Source organism: Thalassophryne amazonica, chromosome 12, assembly GCF_902500255.1.
Source record: "Thalassophryne amazonica chromosome 12, fThaAma1.1, whole genome shotgun sequence".
Taxonomy (NCBI): domain Eukaryota; kingdom Metazoa; phylum Chordata; class Actinopteri; order Batrachoidiformes; family Batrachoididae; genus Thalassophryne; species Thalassophryne amazonica.
The window spans coordinates 5,391,676-5,406,405 of NC_047114.1; the positions used below are offsets into that span (position 1 = coordinate 5,391,676).

The 14,730-nt window shown below is 41.9% G+C and overlaps 1 long non-coding RNA gene across 1 annotated transcript; it reads left to right on the forward strand.

Annotated features, from left to right (window-relative positions):
• Positions 1-5,291: 5,291 nt before the first annotated feature.
• LOC117522253 lies at positions 5,292-13,883 on the forward strand. Its single transcript, XR_004564184.1, has 3 exons — positions 5,292-5,301; positions 7,777-7,782; positions 13,767-13,883. It is a non-coding gene; the product is annotated as an uncharacterized LOC117522253 (long non-coding RNA).
• The last annotated feature ends 847 nt before the right edge of the window (positions 13,884-14,730 follow it).

Consider the following 14,730-nt stretch of genomic DNA (forward strand, 5'->3'; position numbering starts at 1 on the left):
GGAAACAATTTAGAAATCTGAACCACACAGGTGAAACTCAGTTTCCCAGCATAGCATCTGCTGTATATTTGCTATATTTGCTGTGTATTTGCTGTGTTAGCATCAGGGAGGCAAAAATGTGATAGAACTTCAGTTATGACTGAAAGTGACTCATAAATGATTTAATCTGGAAACAGACAAAGATGGAGACAGTTAATAAACATAAACCACGAGCGGTCCTTTTGATCATAGCTGTATTTAAAGTATTCCAAAGAGTTCCAAAGAGTGCAGCAAGAACTTTACACCTTGTACATCCTCATGCAAGTTCTCCTTCATGTCGTCATTGTCTGCAAGATCCCACAAAGTGAACTCTTCATATATAAAACAGAATCCGTCCAACAGAAAAACAGAATTTTTACTGTAATTTTGTGATAAGTATATCACAAAATTACAGTACTGTTTTTATGAAGTATCATAAAAACAAGATTTCAACACAAAAGAATTGTTGTCAATTTGGATCAAAAATCCTGTACTTATCCTACACTTGTTTAATGCTCAATAATTATAATTTAAATATACTATTCTGAAATCTCACTTGGTCACTTGGGAGGAGCTCGGAGTCAAGCCGCTGCTCCTCCACATCGCAAGCAGAAAGTTGAGGTGGCTCGGGCATCTTTTCCGGATGCCCCCTGGACGCCTCACTGGAGAGGTGTTCTGGGCACGCCCCATTGGGAGGAGACCCCGGGGAAGACTCAGGACACGCTGGAGGGACTATGTCTCTCGGCTGGCTTGGGAACGCCTCGGGGGTTCCCCCGGAGGAGCTGGGGGAGGTGTTTGAGGAGGTCTGGGCGGCTTTGCTTGAGCTGCTTCTCCTGCGACCCGACTTCGGATAAAGCGGAAGAAAATGGATGGATGGATGGATGGATTCTGAAATCTGTTGCTCTGCAGAATGACTACTTGTATTTTGGGTAATTTGCAAGTTTTGTATTTAGGCAGGGCAGCACGGTGGCTTAGTGGTTAGCACTGTTGCCTCACAGCGAGAAGGTCGTGGGTTCAATTCCCGTGGCCCTTCTGTGTGGAGGTTGCATGTTCTCCCCATGTTTGTGTGGGTTTCCTCCCACATCCAAAGACATGCGGATTAGGTGGATTGGAGTCTTTAAATTGTCCGTAGGTGTGTGTGTGGTTGTGTATGTGTTTGTTTGTCTGTTTGTGGCCCTGCGACAGACTGGCGTCCTGTCCTGGGTGAACCCCGCCTCGTGCTCTATGGCTGCTGGGATAGGCTCCAGCCCCCCGCGACCCTTAATTGGACTAAGCAGCTGAAGATGAATGAATGAATGAATGTATTTAGGCAACAGTTTTCAATGCAGTAATTTTTCTTAACAGTATTTTTTACAGTGTCCTTTTTGCTTAAGCGATCTTTATCTATCTTGTTTATTCTTGGGTTTGTGGTAAAATAGTTTGATGTCTGAAATAAATGCAGATAATTTGAAACAATGAGTGCAATTGCGCCACCAACAGGTCTGGAGTGGGAAATACATGTGAAAGATCACCGTCACGTTGTTCAGCAGCAGGTACTCCACCAGCAAGGTTGGGTAGGATTACTTTGAAATGTAATCCAAAAGTAATCAGATTACAAGTAATCCAAATGCATGTACATACAGTACATACATGTAATCCACATGTATTCTTTCAAAGTAATCCTACCCAACCTTGTCGACCAGATGGTGACAATGGCGGTGACATTATAACACAGATGGCAGACGTGCACGGCACACTCACCGAGTGCGCTTCTGTTTTAACAGCGGTACACTGAAGTTGTCACATTTCACAGGAGTCCACATCACCTGCAGAAATCACATTAAAACACTGATTTGGACTGTAAATCCTTCACTGTTCTTTCTGACAAAATACACACACACACACACACACACACACACCTACACACACATTAGTACTCTCAGTGGGTGCAAATACTCCAAAAATGACAAAGAGCTACTGGCCGACAGCCAATCAGAATGTGAAGTCAACAGCACAAATCTGAATGGTGTCTCTCACACACACACACACACACCTGAAACACTTTAACAGACATTTTAAAAAGGCTGCAGTGTGTCAAAGGATTTTTATTTATTTTTTTCTGCGGTCTGGTTTCCTGCCATCACAGAGTACGCAGGTTTTAATATCAATACCTCTGCAGAAAACTGCTGAAAATGAAATGTGTGATGTTTGTGCAGGGCTGTTACAGAGTGGCCTCACAGGAACAAAAGTCGATGTGTGACTTCCCGGGAAAGTTTGTGATGCAAACTTTGTCCTTTGGCCTCCACATTAGAAATATTACTAGGACTGCTTTTTTCCACCTGCGAAATATAGCGAAGATTCGTCCCATCCTGTCTATGGCTGATGCTGAGACCCTGATCCATGCATTTATCTCTTCTTGTTTGATCTGTCTTCGGCGTTTGATACCGTTGACCATGGCATTCTGATAAACAGATTGCGGGATTTGGTTGGAATGTCAGGTTGTGTGTTAGAGTGGTTTACCTCTTACCTGACTGGTAGAACTTTTAGTGTGACGGTGGGCAATGCAGTGTCGGAATCTGCAGATCTTCTGTGGGGTGTGCCACAGGGATCGGTCTTGGGACCTGTTTTGTTCTCGTTGTATCTCCTTCCTCTCAGCAAGCTGATCCAGCAGTTCAGTGATGTGTCCTATCATTTGTATGCCGATGATCTGCAGCTGTACTGCTCTTTTAAGACAACTGAGCCACAGAAACTCTGCTCTCTCACAAATTGTTTGGCCAAAATTAAGGAATGGCTCACCGAGAACAGTCTGCAGTTAAATTCCAATAAGACTGAGACTCTGATTGTAGCACCAGATAGTGCTGTACCTGGAATTAAGCAGCATCTCGGTAGCCTAAGCTGCATGGTCAAAAGCAGCCTGCGTAACCTGGGTGTCATTTTGGATGGAGGAATGTCTTTGGAGCAGCACACAAATTACCTGGTTAAGAACTGTTTTTTCCAAATTCGGAACATCTCTAAGCTCCGTAAGATGGTGACTTTAAAAGAGCTTGAGATGATTGTTCATGCGTTCGTCTCATCGCATTTGGATTATTGTAACAGTCTCTTCACCTGTCTGAATAAGAAGGAGTTGGCCCGCCTGCAGGTTGTGCAAAATTCTGCTGCGCGCCTGTTTACCTGCACCCGCAGGAGGGACCATATTACTCCTGTTCTTAATACTTTGCATTGGCTGCCTGTCTCCTACAGGATTCATTACAAAATTCTGGTATTGACTTTTAGAGCTCTGCATGGACAGGCACCGGAGTACATCAGGGACCTGATCCAGCCTTATGCTTCCTCCAGGAGCCTCAGGTCGTCCAATCAGAACCTGTTGATAGTTCCTCGGACCCGTTTTAAAAGTCGAGGGGACAGATCTTTTAAAGCGGTGGCGCCTAGCCTCTGTGCCCTTCGTTCTGTGGATTGTATAGATACTTTTAGAAGGCAACTAAAGACGCATTTCTTTAAGTTAGCTTTTTAGCCTAATATTGTATTTTATTGTTTTCGTATGTTATTTTTAGATTATTTTTGTATGCCATGTGCAGCGCTTTGTGACCCTGGTCTGTGAAAGGCGCTTTATAAATAAAGCTTATTTACTTACTTACTTACTTCTAGATTGGACTACTGCAATGTTCTATTTTGTGGTTTACCACAGTCTACCATTAGGGGTCTCTAATTGGTTCAAAATGCAGCAGCCAGACTTTTGACACGAAGCAGAAAGTTCGACCACATTACAACCATTTTAGCATTCCTTCACTGGCTTCCTGTCCCAGTGAGATCAGATTTTAAGGTTCTGCTACTAACCTATAAAATTATTCATGGACTGACACCTCCCTACCTAGCTGACCTAATTAAACCTTACGTACCAGCCCGGGCTTTACGTTCTCAGGGTGCAGGACTACTTTGTGTCCCTAAGGTGAATAAGAAGTCTGCGGGTCACAGAGCTTTCTCTTATCGTGCCCCTGTTCTGTGGAATGATCTCCCTGCGTCAATAAAACAGTCAGATTTTGTGGAGACTTTCAAGTCCAGACTTCCCTTTCATATGGCTAGCATACTGGTACAGTTTTGTTTTATGCTTTTTACTCTTTTAATTCATTTTATTAGTAATTAGAGCGTGCCGCGGCCTCAACTTTACCTAAATTCTGGGTCTTTTAGTGACGTTTAGGGCTAGTGGCCGGCGAACACCTTAGTATTTCTGTTTTCTTGTTGATTAATGCTCACAAATTATACAGTATTTTTTGTCTTTCTGATGCCTGATTCTGTTTTCTCTCTGTTTAAGGTGCAGCTCCATCCAGAGATGGGAGTTGTATTCGTGCTGGAGACCCTCCTGTCTTGTGCACCAACAGCATTTCTTGTATATTCATCCATGAATTATTCTGTGAATTGTTCTGTAATTTATGTTTGTATCATGGCCCAAGCAGAGGGTCACCCCTTTGAGTCTGGTCTGCTTGAGGTTTCTTCCTCAGAGGGAGTTTTTCCTTACCACTGTTGCTCTGGGGGTTGGTAAGGTTAGACCTTACCTGTGTGAAGTGCTTTGAGGCAACTCTGTTGTGATTTGGCGCTATATACTTGTAAATGAAAATAAATTGAAAAAACTGAATAACCAACATGAAATCAACTGCTGCTCCTCGAATCGCATGGAATATTAATCGTTTGTGGGCAGCTTGGGACAGAAAGGTGGACACAAGTGCCAAAAAGCTCCAAAAGATCCTGTAAAGTGCTCGCAGATATTTCCTCATGTTTAATACTTTTAATTAAAACGTTACAGCACCACACCACCTTTTTTCTTTGCTTCCATCTGGCAGGCATTATCGGGTCTTCAAAGCCCCACCACAAGGCGAAATAACAGATTATTTCCTCGAGCTGTTACAGAACCAGGCAGACACGCCCAAGCTCCAGTCAGAACAACTGCATTGTTCTAATTAGAACAAAGGGGGGAGGACACGTGCAATATTTATTTTGAACTATTTTTAACTTTTAGGTATATTTGTTCATGTTGGATTGTGTTTTTTTTTTTTTTTTTTTTTTTTTTTAGCTATTTAAGGGCTTTGATTAAAGTTGGGTATTTTAAATGTTAATTGATGTTTTAGAGGGATATGTGCAATATGAAACGTGCAGTATGGGACAATGACAATGTGGGATCAGTGCAATACGAGTTATGTTTGTTGGGGACAAATGTTGAACTGGAATGCTGTAATTTTGAGGTCTCTGACCCCCCCCTCCCCCCCCCAAAAAAAAAAAATCTCCTGATGTTCTTAATATTTATTGAAGTATGTGTGTGGGTAAGTTATGTGTAAGGGTGGGCATTGTTTTTGAGGATGCCCAAGCAAATGTCATTGTGCTGATTGCTGTGCATGACAATAAAGGTGATTTTGATTCTGACAGTGGAGTTTGCATGTTCTCCCCGTGTTTGCATGGGTTTCCTCCCACATTTAACGACATACAGGTGAGGTGGACTGGAAACTTTATAACTGTCCAGGTCTCTCTTGCAAAATATCTCTTGAGCTCAATGGGACGAACCTGGTAAAAGGTTAAAAAAATTCCTTCAGCCACAAATCAATTTTGACCTAATTGTTGACAGTTAAAGGAATAAAACATTTACAATCCGGCGTCAGTGTACCAAACGGTGGCCAACTAGGACCAGGTAGACCTCAAAAAAAGAATGACACATAAAATGCTCCAATCATATTGAAAACTATAGCACACTATTTGTCTGATCCTAACAAGTCCAAAAAGGTATAGTTTGGACTATCTGTGACTGAAAGTTCTGGAGTTCAGTTCGTACAGCGTCAAACGTGAACGTTACTCCAATTTAGGTAAAAAGTGATGCAAATTATTGGTTGAGCAAGTAGATTAATAGTTTTGATGATGCTGAATCTCCAAAGAAAAGGTCAAGCATGATCAACAGGATTTTACGACTTATGACACGTTACCCTGTAACGTGATAACGAGATGTGACAGACGGTGCACACTATTAGTTTTTAAAACCTTATTCACCAATAACATCCTGCTTTTGGAAACATTTCCATTCGGTTCATCAAGTAGAAGATCTCAGTCGACTCATGAGCAGATTCAGCCTGAAGATGAATCTGTTGTCTGCGTGTCAAAGCTGACAATCATTCAGAATTCGTAACCTCCTGCTGACGGACTGTCCAATTACCTGGAAATATCCACGCGGTGTCCGGCTGTGCATCTGTGTGTCTGAATGTAAGTAAGTATGGGTGTGAGTGATGGAATGACATACATGTAGAAGTGTGTGTGTGTGTGTGTGTGTAGGCACATCTGTGATGGATCAAGCTATCCCTGGAATGACGTTCATGTGGGCGAGTGTTTGTGTGATGGATCAGCTCGTCTCCAGAGAGGCAGGATGACAGAGGAGCTGACGACGGTGAAAATGGGCGAAGGTTCTGCTGCCGTGACCAAACTCCAGACGTCTTTTAGCTCTGAGGAGGACGGTGGTGAAGAAAAACGGCCTTAAAGACGTCTAATTCTCCTTAGAGATGATGGATGCTGTTGGTGTTTGAGTGATTCTGTGTAAACTTTTTCAATCTGTGCTAATAAATGTGTTAAACTACAGTTTATCTGCAGCCACAGTCACAAAGTCACTGTCGTTCTCATGGCAAACTGTTTTTTTAAATGTCTGTGTCGATGTGCCGTGAAAATTTGGAACCAAAGTGTCACTGAGCAAACAAGGATCGAGTTTCACTTTCGAAGAACTCAAAGAAATTTTTTTACTCTTTTAATGATGAAAGGACAAACTGGTGGAGAGCGTAGCAGCGGAACGAGGTGCCGACTTTACGCCAAACCTCTAGCTTTTGGTCTTTGCATTGTGGGAAATATCAGCCCACCCTTTGAGCACATTTCCGACGTGCTATCAGACTTTCCTTTGTCATAAATACCTTATAAACTGGTGCTGAAATCTAAATCAGCAGAACAGTGAGCTACAGCGACTTCCATCTGATTGCAGACACTCAATGAGCTTTACAAAGATGCCTCACATTAACCCAACCACAAACACTGATGTTAGCGTGCTGCCATGCAAAGCTCTCAATTGCACACCAGGAGCGCCTTGAGCTGGTGGTCTAGAAAAAACTGGTTTCTTTAAATGGAAAAGAGCTGCTGTTTGTCTGGATTCTGAATCAGCTGTGGGCGTGGCCTGGCACATAGTAAAATGTTGACTTCAATGACTTCATGTTGTTTTCAGGATTTTTGTTTTTTACTGTTTTTAACATCATAAAACCTAAATAAATACATCCTGGTATCTTCTTTGGAAAATTAAATTGTGAGCTGGATTTTCGTTTGTGTTTCATCTTCTTCATCTTCGGACCAGATGCTGTTTTAAAAAAAAGAAAGTCTGCAGGTTTGTGTGTAAAGGAGAACAATCTCATCCGGAGAGTTCTGTAGGCAGTAAAACATTCTTATAGGCAAAGAGGGGCCGCAACAGCCGATTGGATGACACACCCAGCTGGGGGAGGGACCGGCGAAGAAATGCAGGAATAGTCTTCTAGCCACATTTGCTTTCAGGCCTCGTCACATTCTGCTCAAAACAAGCTGTCTTAATCTAGATGACACCATTTACATTAAGAAACAAGAGCAATCAGAGATTTCTGACGTCTGTCAATCCAGATCCAGATCACCTCTAAAATTCTGTGGAGTCTTCTATGTATTAATATGAGTGAAGCGTCACGCAGTGGCGCGAAGCTCACTCACGGTACATGGCATCCTAAACAGGAAGTGACAAAATTCAAGTCCACAGTAAAACAGGAAATGTTCAAATGTCAAACACTTCCTGGATTGACAGACGAGATCCCATGGAATCTCGCGGGAACTCAGTGGCAAGCTCACACTCAAACAGGAAGTGCCAATTTGTCAGTCACAGTGAAACAGGAAATGCTGAACGCTTCCTGGTATGGGTGGAGCTAGAGTGGGGGCCGGGGTTTCATTGGACTCCCCTGAAATCTGATTGGACACAGATGATTGACATGTCACCACATGTCTGGTTGAAAGAGCTGCATTTTCAAATCAGTGAGTCACACTGACTGCTAGGTTCCTCCTGTCCAGTAGTTGGTGCTGTGTACCACAAAAAGTTCTAATCCACCTTAGTAGAAGAAGAAAAATGTTTGACTCAGATTTGAACTGAACACATCATTTCAACTATGGACTTCTAATCACACCAAACTTATATTGGTGAGTAAATGACCATATTTTATGTCAGAAATGAGGTCCAGGTTGTTAAAAGCAGCATTTCTCCTTTAATTTGGATTGCCATGTCTGTCTGTTAGCTGTTTAAGAGTGATTCTGTTTAATGTAACATGTTGAAGCTAACAGACAGCAGCTGGTTCATGCTCTGTTGGCTTATTAGTGCAGCAGATAACTGAAACAATCCTTCAAATGGTGATACAAGCATCAAATTAAGCACAAATACAGCTGGAGCAAAATTAATGGAGCAACTTTAACTTTTGACCCCTGTACAATGAAACTGACCTTTAACTGACCAAATAAAGAAAAATGCTTAAAAGCCCCCCCCAAGAAGCTGAAAGGTTTTTTCCATGCGAATGCTCTGCTGAAGCATTTATTCAAAATAAAGTCTGAAGGAACAAAATGACATGGTGAGATGCTGACGAGCTTCGCTCATTCATGTCCGCGACATATGCATATTATGTATCTGTGGTGCAAATTTGGTGACGATCCGTGAAGTAGCTTTGAAGTAATCCTTCCAAACCTATATAAAGGGAAATCTGGATCACCTCCAAAATTTAATGGAGTCTTCCATGGCCTAATATCAATCAATCAATCAATCAATCAATCAATCAATTTTTTTATATAGCGCCAAATCACAACAAACAGTTGCCCCAAGGCGCTTTATACTGTAAGGCAAGGCCATACAATATAATATGTATACGTGTTGACAATTTTGACAAAATTCATGCAGTAGTTTTGACAGAATCCTGCTAATAGTAATCGTTCAAACCACATGTAAAGTAAAACCTGATGATTTAAAGGATTCTTTCATGGCCTAATACGTATTTTTGCTGAAAAGTTTGTCAAAATCTGTGCAGTGGTTTTTACATAATCCTGCTAACAGTCAGACAGACAGACAATAAATAAACGCTGAAGATTTTATTACATCCTTGGCGGAAGTAATAAACCAACTCCAGTCTGAAGGGGCGCTGGAGATGAAGGACTTTGGCCAAGCGCACTAAAGTCACATTTGTGACAAATACATGACTAGAAGCAGTTGGAATTCGTCCTGGGGTGTGGCTAGCTTGTGGCTACTTGGCGTCACTGTGCACAATGTTTAATGACAGATGACACAGGATGAGCAAACATGACACGGTCACTTTGAGTTCCTCCTCTGTGTTTGACTGTTTGATGGAACAAAAGTTCATTTGATTTATTTCAGTGACAATCTGGTATCGCTAGTTACCTTGCTAACATATGGCTAACATATGCAGTAAGATGCCCTTTAAATCAACCCATAGGTTAAATCTGGTTACAAAAACAGGGTTTTTGATTTGTTTATTTCTGTCTAACTATTGTGAAATATAAGAGAGAAAAAGCCAAACAGATTTATACAGAAATACAACTGTCTGGGAGTAAATTCCGCCATTGTGGATCATTTTTGTTTGTAGTTTTTTGGCATGCTCAGGAAAAATGTGAGTGAGTGGGTTCATCCAGTTAGGCCGAGTGCCTGGGATTGCATTGCAGAAACCAGAAGCTTTAGTATCTTTATTGGTGAGGAAGGTTTTACAGACTCGAGTCCGACTGGTACAGACTTTTTGTGCGCTGATACCAATACAGATATTAGGGAGTAAAAAATATTTGACACCAGTATATGCAGTATCTACTGATATCTACATTTAAAATGTCAATAATTCCTAATATTTTGTTATCAAACCCTTATGAAAAATAAATGTAGTTTAAACATGAACTTTATTATTAACAGAAAATAAATATAACCAACAACCAACGTCAAGCTGTCATCACACTGCCTCCACTCTGAGTGACAGTCGCCGTATCATGTCGCTCTGCATTTGATCAAAATAAACTTCTCATCTATTTGAGCCCCACTGAGTTAGCAGCATAAAACGCCCACTCTGACAATAAATTGGCAGCTGATTGCTTTGCCTCTGTCTCTTGTCACTAATGTTCATGAGGTCGGTGAAGCAGACGTGTTCCAGTAAAAACTGGCCTTCTGAGGCGTCCTGTTTCTTTAAATGGAAAAGAGCTGCTGTTTGTCTGGATTCTGAATCAGCTGTGGACGTGGCCTGGCACATCGTAAAATTTTGATCAGCATTCATACACACAATGTAATTGGACGTTGGCGAGGCAATGGGCCGGTCGTCACAGGTCGCACAAGTGATTTTGTATCTGAAATTACATCTAGGAAAAAAAAAATGGTAAATGCACTGCATTTATATTTTCACCTGAATCAGAAGCTCAAAGTGCTTTACAAAGATGCCTTACATTCGCCCACACACACACACACACACACACGTGTTACAATGGTGCCATGCAGGGTGCTCACTACACACTGGGAGCAACTTGAGGATTGGCAGGGTGGTGGGTTGGGGGGTGCCCTTAGTGATTTTCCAGGTTGACAGGGTTTGCACTGAGGATCCTCTGGTCTCAAGCCCACCGCTTAACCACTAGACCATCACCTTAATTCTAGAACTGAAACAAAGTTTAACTCTCTTTTCAAATCAGAACAGAAAGGAGTTTTTGTGTTCTGTGTCAGCTGGGGTACTCGCCACAGCCTCTCGCTCCATCACAGCTAAATGCATCCCATTTTTAAAAAGTTCATCTAAATATACCGCAACCTCTTCATTTTCAGCACATTTTTATAAAATGATATGTCAACCAAAAATATTTTACAATTTTGGGAAAAATGCTCTTTTCTAATTGAGCAGCTCAGCAGCTTCTGAAGTGTCAGATCTCATGAAGCCTTATGTGCCTTCTCACACGCTGCATTCCCACAGTATCGGCCCCTTTCTTGCTTTCTGCAGGGAACAGACAGATCTCATAATGCCTTAAGTAAGTTGCTGTGCACTCACTCATGACCTCCGCCAAGGAGGTTATGTTTTCGGTCACGTCCATTTGTTGGTTGGTTTGTTAGCAGGATTACTCAAAAAATCCTCAATGGATTTCAATTAAGTTTTTACCAGGGGTGTATCTTGGCCTAACTTAGAAGTCATTAAATTTGGTAATGATCCGGAACACGATCCGGATCCAGTAATTTTTTTAAAGATTCTTTATCATTGCAGGATAGGGCCAATTTCAACATTTTTGCATTTCATGAAGACGGGTCACAAAGGCTGAACAAAAATTAAGTTACAACAGAACAATAATTTAGCATTTGTTTCTCCTCATTGAATAAACTTGTTATTAAAATATAAAAAACGGGGCATGTCTTCCACCATTCAGAAGAATCAGACGGCTTTCGGTGGCTTTTTAGTCGAGTGAGTATCCGAGAAATTGTGGAGAGCTGGGCATGTCAACATGTCCTGTGAGACTTCCAACATGGACTTGCTTTTGTTCTCCGCTATTGCAGCTTCGTCCCGATGCGCGAATTCCGCCGCACGTCTTTCATTACAAAATCTCCTTTAACAGTGGAATGTGCCTAAAAATGGCTATGCCCACCTCTTCCGCAATTTCTCTGGGTCACACGACGTCCCGGATCAACACAGCCTTCACTTTGGAAATGATCTGGTCGTTTCAGCCTGTCGATGGCCGCTCGGAGCGCGGCGCGCCCTCAGCCGCTGTGGGCCGTCTTTAATCCGGTTGTAATGCTCCTTAATCTGTGTGATGCTGATAGAATCTTCACCGAAAGCCATCTGAATTTTCCGAATGGTTTCCACCTGGCTGTCTCTCACAGTTTCTGAAAAAATTTGATTCAGCGCTGCTCCAATCATTCAGACATTTTCCTGACAATGAAAATCCGACGAGGGGGGAGGACCAGTGCTCACTCAAAGCCTGCCCACAGGCGAATGACGCAACCGACAGGCGTGAAAAAACTCACGCATGCGCACGAAGGTTCAAGCTTGGCTGATGCAAGCGCACGATTCAAATCCATATAGTTTTTGCAAAAAATAAAAAGGTCTGTTACTTTTCAAACAGACCTCCTACCTGTAAATAACCAGTTTAATTTCCAGTTTTCTTCAGACAAGTCAGGGGATGGATACATGAACATTTCCAAGTCACTGAATATCTTGAACTTTATTTGCATCACTTATGAAGAAATACAAACAGTATGACACTCTGTGGTAAATCTGTGTGGAGTAGACAGTTCTCAAAAACTGAGTGAAGGAGAAGAAGTGAGGAAAGCCACCAAGACAACCCAGAAGTTACAGGCTTCTGTGGCTGTGATTGGAGAAATTGTGCACAGTGCATGTTTTGCACTTTGTATCCCCAGTTATACAGCTTCATTATGAAGTGGCACAGGGGAGGGTTTTATTAAAAAGAAGACCTGAAAGTTCAGCTACAATCTGCCAGAAGGTACATCTGAGATGCAAGCCTAGAGTTAATGTTTTGGTGAAAGAAAACCCTCCTCTGTACCACTTTGAAGGGAGTCTATTCAGCCTTTTTTGATTTATCTTGTCCACAGTCACAGACATCAAATGAAAACAAACTCTTTGTCGATGCACAAACCTGTTCATTGTGCCATGAAAAAGAAAAAAAAAATCATAATCTGGATCCTGATAAATACCAAAACATTTTTTTTCCTTTTGATTTTTCCTTTTTGATTTTCTTTATGATTAATCTTTCAAATGTTGTAGAAATTAGATAAGAACACTGCAGAGATAAAAATAAAAACTATATAACAGACATGTCAACTACATATAAAAATCTGCTCTGATGACAAAAAGGAAGCAGTTGTGCTTTTGTTGTATTGACTTTGTGCACACTTGCATCCTGTCAGCTGCAGCTCTTTCGAACCTCCTCATCTCCAACCTCTAAGTGGTTAACAGCCGTCTGGCTGACTCTAAATGGTCTGGATTGCCATTACTAAAGTTTTTTGTAGCCATCGCTTAGCCGTTTAATGACAGCTGCTTCTACCATTAATTCTCAATCAATAATGCAAAAACACTGAGTGAAGTCCATCCTGCCGCAGACTTTATTTTCTAATGCTCTTCAAAAGCTAATGAGTCCATCTAATTGGTTCATCAGCACTCACTCAGGAGTTGACCAGAGGAAGTGGCTGTGTGTGTGTGTGTGTGTGTGTGTGTGTGTGTGTGTGTGTGTGTGTGTGTGTGTGTGTGTGTGTGTGTGTGTGTGTGTGTGTGTGTGTGTGTGTGTGTGTGTGTGTGTGTGTGTGTAAAAGCTGGTTTACAGCGAACATCTGCAGATTCCTTCACATTGTCCTTTTCAGGACTGACAAAAAGCAGAATTAATACTATTTTCCTTCTATTTATTTGGTTTATTGAACCTTTATTTTAACTCTTTATCCACAGAGACCAGACCGAGAACAGCTGCAATGAATACATAGTTTCAGTCTGCAGGGAAAAGGCCATATCACCCAACAAAGCATTTACAAATTTCAGGAGACTCAGACCCTGTGGACTTTATAACTGCTTTAAATTCACTGAGTGGCACTTGGACCTGGAGTTTGAGCTGGTAATCCACAGGCCAAGTTGGTTTTTGGTACCACTTAAGAGGACTGACAGACAATCCAGCTTCAGTTTACCACGATCTACACAAATGTATGGTGGCCATCCCAGGTTGGTGGTTGTAGCCAGAAGGGGGTCAAAATTTAAAAATGCTCAAATCATTTTGAAACATACACCACATTATTTGTCTGACCATAAAGGTTCCAAAAAGGTAGAGTTTGGACTAACTATGGCTGAATGTTATCGTGTTATGGGGGAAAAACAGCAAAAATGGTCTAATTTTGTTAAAAAGTGATGCAAATTATTGATTGAGCTAACATGGTTTTAAAAATGAATATTTTGCACCATCTGTCATGCTTGTTATCATGTTACAGGGTAACATATGTCATATCATAGAATCCAGTGGATGTTGACCTTGTTTGACCTTTACTGAGATGAAACATTCAACACAGTCAAAGCTGCTCTATTTATTTTATAACCTTGGTGGCCACCAATGAAACAACCTTACATTTCAACGTACATATACAGTAACCTCAACCACACCCGCCCCTAATTTCCACCACGCATGTGATGATCAGATTCTTCCCTATGTAGCGGGATGAAGGTCCCGGGTACTGATTGAAAAGATGTTCCCGCTAGCTTGGCTAACAGGGAATTCCCCTTTGGCTGACCTGGTAGAGGAATGGTCTTTAGTGTGAGCCGTCCGGGTTCGATCCCACCGCCGTCCCGGCCACAAAGGTCCTGCAGTCACACCTACAACAATACCAGACATGTCCAGCAGGTGGCAGTGAGCTCTGTAGGATATTATATGAGCAGGACAAAGCTTTGGACTGGACTGTTTCACCAGCTATTAAAGGGTTTGTCATCATTATTTGGTGAGTAACAGCATGATCGCATTTATTATTTTTGACTTAGCGTGTTAACAGATCGGAGGTAGTGGAGTCTGTCACTCATGGCACTTTATGATTTACATCCTGAGGTCTGAGGAGTAGATTTGGAAAATATGCAAGCATACAGTATCTACCTTCCACTGGCTCATGGGCAGTGGCAGGTGGGTGCTAGGGGGCACTAGAGCACCCCCTGAATTTGTCATAGC